General features: G+C 41.0%; 1 pseudogene; it reads left to right on the top strand.

The window, feature by feature from the left end:
* Positions 1-4,665: 4,665 nt before the first annotated feature.
* LOC111820837 (ret finger protein-like 4A-like protein 1) overlaps positions 4,666-16,214 on the top strand; it is a 31,615-nt pseudogene continuing 20,066 nt past the window's right edge.

The raw sequence follows: 16,214 nt of genomic DNA, 5'->3' as shown, positions 1-16,214 counted from the left end.
TGTATCTACTTGAGCTAAGAAGCACACTCTTCACGAGTATCATTTTATGTCCCATAGTCCAGTCTAATCTTTGAAGAGTTGGCCTCTGGAATTGTTTTAGTTCTGGGTTGACAGAGAGTCCATGGGGCCATGCATTCTGGGGTTCCTCCAGTCTCAGTCATACCATTAAATCTGGTCCTTTTACTAGAATTTGACTTCTGCATCCCACTTTTCTCCTGCTCCATCAGGGACTCTCTGTTGTGTTCCCTGTCAGGGCGGTCATTGGTGGTAGCTGGGCACCATCTAGTTCTTCTGGTCTCAGGATGATGAAGTCTCTGGTTTATGTAGCCCTTTCTGGCTCTTGGGCTAATGCTTTCCTTGTATCTTTGGTGTTCTTCATTCTCCTTTACTCCAGGTGGGTTGGGACCAATTGATGCATCTTAGATGGCCGCTTGCTAGCTTTTAAGACCGCAGACGCCACTCACCAAACTAAGATGTGAACATTTTCTTAATAAACTTTGTTATACCAATTGACCTCGATGTCCCCTGAAAACAGGGTCCCCAGACCACCACCCCTGCTACTCTGTCCCTCAAAGTGTCTGGTTGCATTCAGGAAACTTCTTAGTTTTGGTTTAGTCCAGTTGTGCTGACTTCTCCTGTAGTGTGTGCTGTCCTTCCCTTCACCTAAGATAATTCTTGTCTACTATCTAGGTAGTGAATTACCCTCTCCCTCCCTCCCCACCCTTGTAACCATCAAAGAATGTTTTCTTCTGTGTTTAAACCTGTTCTTGAATTCTTATAATAGTGGTCTTATACAATATTTGTCCTTCTGTGACTGACTAAATTCACTCAGCATAATGCCTTCCAGATTCCTCCATGTTATAAGAGGCTTCACGGCTTCATAGCTGTTGTTTATCATTGCGTAGTATTCCACAGTGTGAATATACCATAATTTGTTTATCCATTTGTCCACCGATGGGTAGCTAGGTTGTTTCCATCTTTTTCCTATCTTGAACAGTGCTGCAACGAACATGGGTGTGCATATATCTATTTGTGTGACGGCTCTTATTTCTCTAGGATATATTCCAAGGAGTAGGATTGCTGGATCATATGGTACTTCTATTTCTAGCTTTTTAAGGAGGCACCAAATCAATTTCCAAAGTGGTTGTACCATTTTACACTCCCACCAACCGTGTATAAGTGTTCCAGTCTCTCCACAACCTCTCCAATATTTATTATTTTGAGTTTTTTGGATTAATGCTAGCCTTGTTGGGGTGAGATAGTATCCCATTTTTGTTTTGATTTGCATTTATCTAATGGCTAATGGTCGTGAGCATTTCTTCATGTGTCTGTTAGCTGCCTGAATGTCTTCTTTGGTGAAGTGCCTGTTCATATCCTTTGCTCATTTTTTAATTGGGTTATTTGTCTTTTTGTTGTTGAGGTTTTGAAGTATCTTGTAGATTTTAGAGATTAAACGCTGATCGGATTTGTCATAGCCAAAAATTTTTTCCCAGTCTATAGGTTGTCTTTTTACTCTTTTGGTGAAATCTTTTGTGAGCATAAGTGTTTGATTTTTAGGAGCTCCCATTTATCTAGTCTCTCTTTGGTGCTTGTGCATTGTTACTTATGGTTTGTATCGTGTTTATGCCATGTATTAGGGCTTCTAGCATTGTCCCTATTTTTTCTTCCATGATCTTTATCGTTTTTGATTTTATATTTAGGTCTTTGATCCATTTTGAGTTAGTTTTTGTTCCTGGTGTGAGGTATTGGTCTTGTTTCAGTTTTTTGCAGATGGATATCCAGTTACGCCAGCATCATCTGTTAAAGAGACTGTGTTTTCCCCAATTAATGGACTTTGGGCGTGGGCCTTTGTCGAATATCAGCTGCTCATAGGTGGATAAAAAAAGATAAGACAGATAAATTGAACTTCAACAAAATAAAAAAGTGCATCAAAGGACTTTATCACCAAAATGAGTAATCTACAGAATAGAATATTTGGTAACCATATATCTGATAAAATCTTAATATTTATGATATATATAAAAAATACAACTGAAAAACCAAAAAAAAGAAAAGCCAATTGAAAAATAAACAAAGAATTTGAATAGAAATTTTCCCAAAGGAAAAATACAAATTCCCAACCAGCATGTGAAAAAATGGTTAATGTCATTAGTCTTGAAAAAACAAGGAGCCATTGCTGTTGAGTCAGTTATGACTCATGGCAACCCCGTGTGTTCCAGAGTAGAACTGTTCCATACAGTTTTCTGGGCTGTAATAATTGTCTGACTTTTTTTCCATGGTGGATTTGAACCATCAAACTTTAGGTTAGTGGTCGCTTTTGTGCCACCCAGGGAAATGGAAATCAAAACCACAAGGGGGTATCACTTCACTCCCACTAAGATTGCTAAAAAAAAAAAAAAAAATGTAAAGGAAAAGAAAAGAAAAAACAACAACAAAAAGAAAAATTATAAAAGAAAAAAGAAAAAATAACACAGGTCAGGGAGGACATGGAGAAATTGTAAAATGGTGCAGCCATTGGGGAAAACAATGTGGAAGTTGCTCAAAAAAATAAACATAGAATCAACATAGATTGTGGCTGTAGAGTCAATTCCAATTCATGTTGAATTTATATACAATAGAAGGAAACATTGCCCAGTCCTGCATCCTCTTCACCATCTCAGGTGTTTGTTCTAGTCCCTCTAGTGCCCATTCATCTACCAAGTGTCTTCTTCATCATCAATGGCCCTCTACTTCACCAAACAGGATGTCCTTTTATTGCCCTTGATGTCTCCTGCTGATGTTTCTAAAACAAGTGATATGGACAATTTTCTGTTCTGATTTATAAGGTTTTCTTTGCCCAATTTTCAGAAGTAGATCCCCAGGCCTTCCTTCCTGGGTTGTATTAGTCTAGAAGCTCTACTGGAGCCTGTTCACCATGGTTGAAATTTCTGCTATTTGAAATACCATGGCATAGCTTCCAGAATCATAGCAATATGCAAACTACCACAGTATGACAAACTGAACGACATACAATGGAGTATTATCATTGACTCAACAATTCCACTTCTAGATATATACCCAAAATAACTGAAATCAAGGATTCAAACAGATACTTGTACACCAATGTTCATTGCAGAATTATTCACAAGAGCCAAATAGTGAAAATAACACATGTCCATCAACTGAAGAATGGATACATTAAATACAGTATAAATATGCAATGGTATATTATTAAACCACAAGGAATAATGAAGTTCTGATACATGCTATGACATGGATTATCCTTGAAAACATTATGCCATATGAAATAAGTCAAACTGGAAAGGACAATTATTGTATGACCTCACTTATATGAAATATCCAGAATACGCTAATATATAGAGACAGAAGTTTATCAGTGGTTATCAGGGATGGGTGGAAGGGAAAAATTGGGAGGTATTACTTAAGGTATACTGAGTTTCTGTTAAGGATGATGAACAAATCTGGAAACAGATAGTGGTGATCATTGCAAAATGTAATCAATATCACCAAACTGTACATGCAATAATGGTTGAAATAGCAAATGCTTTGTTACATATATCTAACCACAGTAAAAATTTTTAAATAAAAAAGATAACATATTAGGGATCAAACATACACGAGCAGGAATCAATGAAACTACAAGCAACAAGACTCACAAAATGGAAGAACATAGTAAAGTGTAAAATAAATAAAATTTATTAAGATAATAAGATAATAAAGATTATATATACATGTATGCATATGCTTATATACACACTTACATCCATACATACATAAAACAAAAAAACTAAACTCATAGCTGAGGTGTTGATTTCGATTCACTGCGACCCTATAGGACGGAATAGAACCGCCGCATAGGCTTTCCAAGGCTGTCATCTTTTTGGAAGCAGATTTCCACATGGTTCAAATCTCTGGCCCCCTTGTTAGTAGTCAAGTGCTTAACCCTGCTTAATTAGGGCTTGCTCTCTCTCTCTCTCTCTCAACATTACCAGCCTATCTCTTAACCATTTCACCATCAGGGCTCCAAATACATGTATTGTTATTGTTCTGATGGTGGTGTTCCAATGAATCAATTTAAAAAAACGAGGGCCTTGACTGGAGTATGGAGGAACAGTTTTAGGGTTTATTTACCAGACTATTAAGGTAGGATCTTTTCAATCTGAAAGAAAAGAAATTCCAGATAAATTGCTGTGGTCTGATGAATGTGGTTTCCAAAAAGACTTCTAACATGGTTTTATTTCCTTGATCTAAAGCTGACATTTTACTTTTGTGAGCAAAAAGTAATTCAAACTAACTCCATTCATAAGGATTAAAATTGATGCCAAATATTTTATTTTAAAAATTTCAATTCTAAATCCAAATCAACAGACGTAATATCCAAGATCTAGTCTAGATGATACTATAGCAGTTTTTCATGTTTAAAATAAATCACTCTCAAGATATCTACTTTGCTTGTAGTAACTTCTCTAGTTCATCAACAAAAATCCAATTTATGTCAGAAACTAATCAAAATCTGATAGAATTAAAGAGAGGCAGGATGTAAATAGGTTGGAGGAGGAACTCTCTTTATAAAAGCTTCTTGTATGTAGATCTCATTCCAGAACTGATTTCTAGTGGAAGACATCGGCGGTCATAGAAAAATCTGCTGGAAGAGAGAAAGTTGTCATGGCTGAACAATTTAAAAAAGCAAGCATGTGTCCCATATGCTGTGGTTATTTTGAAAAACCCATGTACCTGAAAGTGGATATGCCTGCTACACTAACTACTTCAATTCACTGCAGATGAAGCTTCATGGGGAGGGTTTATTGTGTCCCTTCTACCCTGTGATTACTCATAAGAATGACACCAGACAGAATTTCCAGCTACATGAGCTGATTCTCAATATCAATGAACTGAAGCCCCAGCTGAGAGCTATTCTATGTGTGGACCAAGGATGCTGAAGTTCCAAGCAGATATGACCTTAGATGTTGATACAGCTAACAATAACCTCATAATTTCTCAGGACTTGAGGAGGGTTCCTTGTGAGTATTTCAAACAGAATCGGGAAGATCGTGGTGGGGGATTCAACTCGATGTGTGTCCTTGGCTTCCGTCAGTTCACCTCTGGCTGCCATTACTGAGAGGTGGACGTGGGAACAAGCCCAGAATGGGATCTGGGTGTTTGCAAAGAATCACTTAATTGGCAAGTAGAGATTCAACTCTCTTCAGAACATGGCTGCTGGACTGTGGGTATGAGAGGTGGAGAGATGTTTGCAGCCAGCACTGTGCCTTTACTAACCTCTGTGTGAACCCTGGGATACAGCAAGCGGGGAATTTCCTGGATATGGATATGGGAAATATTTCCTTTTTTGATATTAGCAATGGATTCCGTATCTTTACGTTCACCAAAACACCTACTGAAGAGCAGCCAGGCCCATTTTTTTTGCTCCTGAAAATCCAGTTAGTGATGACACTCAAGGCCTGTAAAGAATCCAGGCACTGCACGTTCTCCAGTTTATCCTGAGCAAAGCAATTAACCTTTGCCCACAAAAACACTTATACAACACTTTTCTATTTGATATACATATAGTACAAATTTATAGCAGAAAAATATGAAATATTTCATGAATCAGGATCCTAAATTAAGCAGAGTAATTAGGAAAAATCATTTCATGTATTAAGTATTTTGGTTGTATTCTTTGGGCTTTATGTTTATATTTTTTGTTCCATAAATGTATGCTGAAATTTCAGATCAATTTACAAATTATTCCTATACTTTGCCAGCAGAGCCTCAGCTCTCCGTGTGCTGAAAGGCTACCTCCTTGCCTAGTAATGCTCCCAGGTGGGCTGGATTCCTCCAGGACCCACTTGATTACACCTGGGCACCTGGCACCATTCTCCTGGATCACCTGACCTGTGAAGTGAGGGTGGTTAAGACCTCACTGTTGTGGCTTGGTCAGTGCTCCTGTGGCTTGTTTATCATCACCATAGAGACCTCTACTGGAAACCATAGGTGGATCTTCAAGGAGGAGTGGCAAGTAACAAGGCAGCCAGGGCCTGAGAGCCCAGCCCCAGAATCCAAACAGCACAGTAGATTAACTTCTGAACTTAGCAGCCTCCTCTCGCATAGGCCTCTCAAATTTAGCAAGACTTTGTCACTCAGCTGCTTCTGTGTCTGTGTCCTTTGTGGAAAATGTCCTGATTCTGCCCATCTGGGGACATATCAGAGGCAGAATAGGGGGCAGTTACTCAATTGTGAGGTGGAAGGTGAAAGGCTGTGACTGATACTTCCAATGTGGTAGAAATTAGGAGGGCATCTACCTAGGTGGTCTCCAGGGTGGAGTGCGGATGGAGGCAAGGGACTTGTGTTCAATGTCACTTTGTAATGTCTCCACTGCTGATCCGGGAAGGCTGGGAAGAGAGCCCAGGATCCCAGGGCCTAATCCTGGCCAGAGAGAGCTTGTGTGCAGAAAGAACACTTCAGCTCTTGTTACTACAGCTGGACCTTTCTGTTCAGAAGCCCATTCAAAGTCAACTTGTCTTAGGAATCCCCGTTTACAGCCAGTGCCCTCTCCTGTTCTCAACATCTGACTCAGGTCTTTATCTCTCATCTCTTCAGCCCAACAGCACTCCAACAACCCACCGACATTATCCCAGGCTGTCTAACTCACAAACAGTCTCCACCCAACTAACTCAGCCTGAGGCTTGTTCCCCTCCTACTCAACAGGTTTAACTTACATATGAAAGAAACAATATATTTGCAATGAATGTGGAAAAGCCTTCAATTTTCATTCATCATTTAATCAATGCATGATAATCACACTGAACAAAAACAATATAAATGTCATCAGTATGGAAAAACCTTTAGGCAATGTTCTAACCTCAGACAACATGAAATTACTCACATGGGAAAAAAATCATGTAAATGTCATCCATGTAGGAAAACTCTTAGACAATGTTCTGACCTAAATGACATGAAAGAACTCACATGGGAGAGAAACTTGTAATCACTGAAGAGCCGTCAGTGACTATTCAAACTATCAACAACACGAGCACATTAACACTAGAGAGAAACAATAAATCACAGAATTTATTCAAAGTTCTCATTTTAGACAAAATAGAAGAACTCACATAGGAAAGAAATCCTATGTTTGTAATCACTGTGGAAGGGTCTATAGTGACTATTAAAACCTTCAACAACAGTAGTTCATTTATACTGGAGGAAATCATTAATTCATTTACACCATATAAATGTCAGCCATGTGGGAAAGCATTTAATAAGAGTTCTAGCCTTTGAGAATATGTGAGAAGTCACACTGGAGAGGAACTTATAAATACAATGAATTTGGAGAAGCCTTGAGACACAGCTCCCAAATTTATGTATACAAGAGAACTCACACAGGGGAGATACGTCTATCATCAATGTGGTGCACCTATCAGACAGAGCTCTTACCTTTATACACACCAGAGAACTTACAGGAAGTAGAAACACTATTTCTGTAATATATGAGGTAGAGCCTTCATCAGAAATTTCCCATTGTAAGCTACCAGAGAATTCACATGGAGATAAACCCTTCATCTCTAATAACTGTGGAAGAACCTTCAGCTGTAATTCTAGCACTGGAATACACAAGTAATACATTGCTCTGAATGAAATGATCCTGAAAAAGAAAATACTGAAGAAAGAATATTTTCAAGGGTAGAATTCCTATTTTGGAATGAAAGCTGGCCAGAGAGAGGGCTAGAGCTGCATAAGTTCTTGTCCCTCCCACAATAAATACTTTTTCTTTCTTGTCTGTAGCATTGATTATAACCCTGAGCCTAGAATAATTAGTTGAGATATGACTTTCAAGGGTATATAAAGCACTTTTTGTAGGTTGCAACATATATGGTGTGTGTATCCATAGCATTATCTTCCTAAAGGGGATTGTAGCTCACTGTCTTGGTTATCTAGTGCTGCTATAACAGAATACGACAAGTAGATGTCTTTAACAAAGAGAAATTATTCTCTCACAGTCTAGTAGTCTAGAAGTCCAAATTCAGGTAATTAGCTCCAGGGGAAGCTTTCTCTGTTGGCTCTGGAAGAAAGTCTTTGTTATCAATCATCCCCTGGACTATGAGCTTTTCTTCACAGGAACTCTGGGTCCAAACGACACACTCTGCTCCAGACACTGCTTTCCTGGTGGTATGAGGTCCCCAACTCTCTGCTTGCTTCTTTTTCCTTTTATCTCTTGAAAGGCAAAAGGTGGTGTAGGCCACACCACAGGGAAACTCCCTTTACATTGGATCAGGAATGTGAGCTGAGCAAGAGTGTTACATCCCACCCTAATCCTCTTTAACATAATCCAATCCTGCCTCATTAACTACAGGCAGAGATTAAGATTTACAACACGTAGGAAAATTACAATTACAAAATGGAGGACAACCACACAATACTGGCAATCATGGCCTAACCAAGTTGAAACATATTTTTGGGGGACACAGTTAAACCCATGACACTCAGAAATGTTTAGGAATCATTGGCATAAATGATTCATATAAGAGAAGTATCATCTTTCAAGTATAGGCTGGAAGACAGGTGCTTCAGCCAGTGTTACAGGTGCTGCTGCCAAGCAAGATATGAGGTCAAGAATATTGTGGAAATCAAGAATACTGAGGAAAATTTCCAATCCTGTGTCAAGATTGAACACTATGAATTTTATTTTGTGGTTTATTTTTGTTTTGTATTTCATCTAAATCATCTTATCAACTTCTTCATCAAATGTTCAATTAGTTAACAGGTATTTATTGAGGGTCTCTGATGTTCCAGACCAGGATATATTTTTTGTGATTAAGTGAGAAATGATACAATGCCTCAATCTTCAGAGGACTTACATTCTAGTAAAGGCAGTAAAAGTAAATTGCAAAATAAAATTTCTGATGTTGAAAAGTTAACATAGATAAATTATTACAAAATGTATAATCTTGTGGCACAGGTAATAATCCAGCTGTTGTAATTGGGAATACCAGGGGAGATCTGTAAAAATGATAGATATACGTTCTAAGGTAAAACATTTCTTTATGCAGAGATGTGTGTGACTAAACTCTTTCCATGAAGAGAAAAAGTATTCCTTGCAGAAGGTTGATTTCATTCTACTGTATTCAGACAAGAAAGAATTTATGTCTTAGGAATTGCCTAGGGCCAGTATGGAAGGATAACAATGAACAGAGAGGACTGCTCATGATGCTTCTGAAGAAGTCAAGGTGAGGATTAACGTTCCAGTGCAGATGGGAAAAGTAGGCAGGTTTGTGATGTACTTTGGAGCATGATCTGACAAGGGATGCTGGTGGATTGCTGGGGAAAATGGGGCACAGAATCATACTATTTTGTTGCCTCCAAGTGTGAGTGCAAGATCAGTTTCCTACTGGGGCCCCTTGCCCCCAGGGGGGATGAAGTAGAGGACTGACTCACACTGCCTCATTACAGCAGGGTGAGTGGCTGCTTAACTCCACACTGTGCCACCTGGACACTAGGGGAGGGGAAAGCAGAAGAAACCACTTTTCCTGGCTCCATATTGCTCCACTTTGTTGATGCTAGGTAGGGGTGGATGCTCAGATGGCCAGCAACATTCCTGACACATAGAAGAAAAGAGATTGTGGACATGACTTCCAACTAGCTGTTTTGCTGCTGGATGGGTGTGGTGGTTCAGATTCATAAAGTTCCTCAGTGACAACAGGGTGGGAGAAACCTGGTGTGTTTATTATCCCTGATTTGTACCATCTTGTTCTGTAATGATTTAAGCATAGGGTAAAGTTTCAGTTCCGCATGCATCCCCAGGGACCGTACTCTACCAAAAAAAAAAAAAAAAATGGACTTCCACCTAATTCAGGTGGCAAAGGAACTGAAGATTAGCTGCCTGCTAAGTCATTTAGACAGTATCTGTGCATTAGAACGAGAGCACTGCCTGATTCTCAGGAAGACAGGGAAGATCATTTCTTTTTGTCTGTGCCTCTTGGCAGTTTCAGGCTTCTGTGTGAGATAAACAGTAGACAATGAGGAAAACCAGGGAACTTGCTGCCTTGTGCTTCCTCAATCCCCTAGAGGATTCCCCTTCTTTTTTGTCCTCCATAGAGTTTTTCTATACTTGTTTGTTGTGCTGTATCCAAATGTAAGCTGCTTAGAAGAAAAATGGAAAGGACCTTCTGAAGTACTTTCCACCTCCACTGAAGTAAAGATTGCTGGACAGAAATCGTGGATTCACCACTCTAGGTTTAAGACAGTCCCAGCTTCAGAAGAAACCTCCGTGCCCCAGTGGGAATGTTCCCCAGTTGAAGACCTGTGCTATCTCTTTAAGAAACTACCTTCTGACCATAACAGGTAGTCTGAACAACTATTCAAAGATATGGGTGAATGTATTGTTTTTTGCCTCTGGTTTGAGCTCTCTGTGTGGTGAGTGGAACTTTAATACTTTTATCCATCTACAACAGCAGATCACCAATCATATTAATTTCTGTTCCCATTCTCCATCCCGAGGTGTTCAAGGAGTACCTATCATCCCAGTTCCCATGCATGGCACACACTGGACCCTAGAGGATGGTGCATATCTAATTAATTCCAACAAGACCCTACTCTGTATATGATATCACCCACTTCATTCCATTCAGGCTGCCCGGTAGTGTTTCTCCTGGATCCCCACTCTCAACTTGTCTTCAGTGGGAGTGTGACCTTTGTGCAATATCACTCTAACCTACTCTGATGGGTCCTGGTTCTGTCAGAGCCCTAATATAACTATCAATTCTAATGTTAATGCTTCTACAATTTCCACTAAGCTCTGAACAAACGTGACTGATCAAAGTATCCTTAAGGTAATCTTACAGTTTCCTCCAACTTCCTATTCAATCAGACGTAGAGGTCTATATTGATTATGCCAAGAAATGGCCTTCAAACCACTCAGGTACTTGTACCCTGGGATGGTTATGGCTGGCAGGGACTCACCCACTGCCTAAACTAGAAATTCTCTACTCAACCAGAGGCCTCCATAGAAACAAGAGGTCATACTTTCCTGATATTACCAAATCAGCTTGGGAAAAAGACCAATGTATACTCCGCCAGATTTTGGGAATTGGGAAAAATTGTGATGATTTACATACTGTCTTTGATTTCGTGAAAAATACCTCCACTGAACTTGAAAGGTTAGCTAATACCACAAAACTTGTCAGCCCAGATCACTACCAAAATGGATTCCATTGCCTCTGTAGCTTTGCAAAACCGAGAAGCTTTAGATCTATTTCTGGCAGCACATGGAGGTGTCTGGGTATACCTTAATGCTACCTCCTGTTCACTTGTTAACAAGATAGGAAATATTATCCAAGACCAACAAGAAATAGATAAAATAGTATGACAGCTACAAACAGACTGCAAAAATGCTGAAGAGGCCCTAAAACCACAAGGCCCAGACTTTACCTGGTTGACTTCCTGGCTGCTGAATTTTGTCTGGTTGAAGGGTGTCTTCCTGCTCAAAATCCCCATCTTAGCCTGTTTTATAATCCTAAATTGTTGCCTTCACTGCTGTACTTCTTCCCTAATTAAATTCCTGCCTCATAAGATTATGGTGATGCAAAAATTCCCCCAGGCCCCAGGGCCACTACAGACTTAGATGTGAATTTTATGCCGCAGCCCCTTTTCAGCTTGAAGTAGATACAGAAGATTGACCTTTGGCCCTCCATTCCCCTATCTCAGGGTTCCGTCCTGTCAGAACCCTGAAAAGAAAAAGGGAATAAGGTGGTCTCTAAGCCACATTCCTGACCCCATAATAGGGGCAGGCTATATTGGGGCTTCAGATCAGGATTGACTAGGACTGACTATTTCTTTACTGCAGGACTTCCCGGGGCTTCAGATCAGGACCGTTTGACTAGGATTGACTATTTCTTTACTCTTTACATTGTTTTAACTTCAGGGAATTCTGCAGAAAAGGGTCACAAACAAGTCCCAGGAGAACCGGTGCCAGACCACCAGGCATGCACAGACAGATGAGAAAATTCATGCCAAGGAACCAAAAGACTCATGTAAAGGAACGAAAAGTCACCAGACTTAAGTCATTGGGCTATAGCCGAGCTCATTTCAGAAGCAAAGGGTCAGTCAGTCACTTCCTGCTGACTCCTAGCCCTCCCCTACAAAGAATAATCAGCAAGGAATCGTGAATATGTATAACCTCCTGATTCTGCTAACTGTAACTGTCCCATAAAAGCTGACCCCCACCCAGTTTCAGGGAGCCATCTTGGCGATGCAGGTCCCAGTGAGTTCCTTTACTTGGCCAACTAAATAAACGTTTTCACCTTGCCTTAACAGTCGTGTCCGCTTCTCCGTTTAGACAGGATGCATTGAGTAGGACCTGGACCTGTTCTGGTCCTATTCTGGCTCAGGTAGTTGCACAAAGTTCTTAGTTGCAACAGGGAGTATCTAAGAGAAGTAAAGCTATTCCCTTGTCTTAGGCTGGGTTCTCTAGAGAAGCAGAACTAGTAAAGTGTAAGAATATATATAGAGAGAGATTTATATCAAGGAAATGACTTAGGTGGTTCTAGATGCTGGAAATTCCCAAGTCCGTGGCTCAGGATAGAGGCTTCACCTGATTCACATAGCTGCAGGGGATGAGGAATTCAAGATCGATCAGAGCAGGGCTCTTGCTCACAGGCTGTGAAGATCTATGAATCCCAAGATCAGCAGGCAAGATCGAAGGTAGGCTGGTAGCTCAAGTCCCAAGAACTGGAGGTCAGACGAACAGGCGCCAGCTGCAAGATCCAACACCAGCAAAAAGGCCTGAGGTTTGCCAGAACATCTGCTTATACTCAGATGCAAGCCACATGCCCAAGGAAACTCCCTTTCAACTGATTGGCTACTCACAGTAGATCTCATCAGGTGGTGATCACGTATCAAATCTCAACAGGGAAGTGATCACAACATTATATGAATGCCAAAACACTGAGAATCATGGCCTAGCCAAGTTGACACACAATCTTAACAATCAATGTCCACCCCTTGTCAACTTGGCACCTGTACATGTCTCCTTAAACCATACATAATCTCTGAATAAAGACAATTATAAAGTCATACTTGCACCTAACATGATGAAACGAACACACATACAACCGAAAAGACACTAACCCTGTTTACATCTTATATTTTATAAATGAAGAAAACAAAGATATTTGCTGCACACATGCAAAGCAGAACTACTCATAACAATTACAGTCCTCTATTCTGCAACTGGTCAGGTGGCCGTAACTGGTATTTAGAAACTACCTTCTTCCACCATCCATTCAGTATTCCCTTTGCCCTCAGCAAGTACCTCAGCTGGTCATGTTTCTTTGCCTGGTGCGGTGACCCAAGCCTCCATTCCTGAAGTATCTGGGCCATTAGTAGTCATGTCAGAATTAGGTTACTACAGTTTTCCATCAACTTTAATCAGAGGGAATAGTAGTACTAAGAGACACCCTAAGGGATTTCCTGCATTCCAGACATACTCTTCTTTACCTGTATTATGTAATATCAATTTGATTTCCTCTTGGTAATCAGGATCAATCACACAAGCCAGTATGCTAACTCCCTTCTTTTTCTGTTGATCCAGAGACATAAGGAGCCCAAAGTGGCCAGGTGGCATTCTTAGCTTCTAATTCAGTGGAATCAGTGGTGTGTCTCCAGGTAGGCATATTCTTCCCTTTGGAACTAAGATCTCTGGACCCACAAGTCATAAGGTTGTGGGGACAGGAAGTAAAAATCTTGCCAGTGGGTCACTAGGGTAATAGTGAGTGGTGCCACTCTCATTTCCACCCCTTGATTCCTGGACCCAAGAATATTGTCTATGGGAGAAACAGCACCATATATTGGGCAATGGTTTAGAGCATATACTGCCCCCTGGAAAACATTGCCTCAAGCCTGCAAGGTATTGCCACCTAGCTGGCACAGTAATTGTGTGTTTACAAGGCCATTCCATCGTTCTATCCATCCAGCTGCTTCAGGATGATGGGGAACATGGTAAGACCAGTGAATTCCATAAGCGTGAGCCTGTTGCTGCACTTCATTTCCTCTGAAGTGAGTCCCTTGATCTGAGGAAAAACTATGTGGGATACCATGATGGTGGAAAAGATATTCTGTAAGTCCACAGATGGTAGTTTTGTCAGAAGCTTTTTGCACAGAGAAGGTAAATCCATATCCACAGTGTCTATTCTGATAAGAATAAAACACTGCCCTTGCCATGATGTAAATGGTTCAGTGTAATCATCTTGCTACCAGGTTGCTGGCTGATCACTTCAAGGGATGGTGCCGTACTGGGGACTCAGTGTTGGTCTCTGCTGCTAGCAGATTGGGCACTCAGCAGTGGCTGTAGCCAAGTTGGCCTTGGTGAGTGGAAGTCCATGTTGCTGAGCCCATGCATAACCTCCATCCCTGCCACCATGGCCACTTTGTTCATGAGCCCATTGAGCAATGACGGACTAGGTGGGGAAAGAGGATGAGTGGTTTCCCCAGAACGCTTCACCTTACCCCCTATTGTTAAAATCCTCCTCTGGTGAGGTCACCCTTTGGTGAACATTCACATGAGACACAAATATCTTCACTTCTTTGGCTCATTAAGAGAGGTCTATCCACATACCTCTTCCCCATAATCCTTGTTTCCAATTTTCCAATCTAAACATTGGGAGTATTTTCCTACACCAGTGTCCTTCAGGGTGGTTCCAGGCAGAGGCTGTAGAGCTGCCACTGTCCACTTTCGAGTTGTGTCTGCCTATCACACAGAACCATCTGTAAACCAGGCACGAGTTTTCTCTTTTTCAGTTAACTAATCATAAGGAACTCCCCATGAGACCATAGGTGCAGACTGGGAGATGGAAGGTAATGTGACAGGAGTGGAGACCATGGACATTTCAGCCACTTCCTCATGCAACTTACTTTGTGTGCTGTCACTTGGCCCTTAGAATCACAGGATTCAATAAGCCCCATTGTAGTTAGGTGTCTTAATTCAGTTAGGGTAGTTCCCACTGTCAAATCTAACATATAAAATAGCAATCACAGCAGTCTTCAGTGGTGCTGGGGCTTCCTTCACAAATTTGTTCCTCACCATTGTGGTAAACGGTATGTCCTCGAGGCACTCCAGGTATGGGTCTGTGGGTCTAACCTGATAAATCCCCTCAAGCATGCCAATTTCCCTAAGCCTTTGGATACCTTGTTCTACAGCATACCAAAGCAGGTCTGGTACTTCAACTTAATTTAGGGTTGGCCACAGCATAAGCCATGCTTCAGCAACCCAACCAAATAAACTATTAGATCCTTTCCTAACATCTGGAGTTGAAACATTGAATGAACAATCTGTGCTTAGTGGGCCCATATCAGTAACCTCAAACTGATCTATCTTTATGTTCCTTGCACCATTAACCCACACCCTTAATAGGCATTCCCACACATATGCCCCAGGTTTCTGTTTGTACATATTAGAAAAGTCAAGTAGTTCTTTTGTAGTGTAGCCTACCTCCTCCTGGATCACACTTTGTATTCAACCTTTTGGGGCTCTCTGGACTTCAGTCTAGTTATAGTTCTAGAAGCCAAAATGGGTGCAGAAATGTTTGAGAACATTCAGTACTGTCTTGTAAAGCATCTGCCTCAGGCGATGCCCCAGGCAGTGACTCAGACAAAGGTGCTTAAATGCATCTGTGTTAATCTCATTATATGGGAGTGGAGGGGCTAATGGTTTTGCTGGGCAGCATGGTTTAGCAGACAAACATGCCGAAATCTCTTCAGATGGGAGTAAGAGTCCTAGTTCTGTTAGCAGGAGTGATTCAATAGAATTTAGGGGTTCAGTGTCTCCAGCTTCCTGATTATCTGCCCATATGTTCCCATCCCACCAAAGTTTCAGGACCCCATTTCTTCTCAATCAATGCCCTCTCTTTAACTTCAGACACCTCTCGAGGTCGGCAGTTGAGTTGGCATTGTAATTCAGGCACTCTTACAATAAGACTCTGAGTTTGATTTTCGGCAGTATCAACTCTGTTACTACAAAAAATAAGACTTTTTTCCAAGGCACAAGTTCTAAATTCTACCTTGGTGAGTAGCGTCTGGGGTCTTAAAAGCCTGTGAGCAGCCATCTAAGATACTCCACTGGTCTCACCCCTTCAGGAGCAAGGGAGAATGAAGAAAACAAGATACAAGGGAAAGATTAGTCCAAAGGACTAATGGACCACAACTACCACAGCCTCCACCAGACTGAG

This window comes from Trichechus manatus, unplaced genomic scaffold (genome assembly GCF_000243295.1).
Source record: "Trichechus manatus latirostris isolate Lorelei unplaced genomic scaffold, TriManLat1.0 scaffold00053, whole genome shotgun sequence".
NCBI lineage: Eukaryota > Metazoa > Chordata > Mammalia > Sirenia > Trichechidae > Trichechus > Trichechus manatus.
This window is presented reverse-complemented; position numbering and strand designations above follow the sequence as displayed.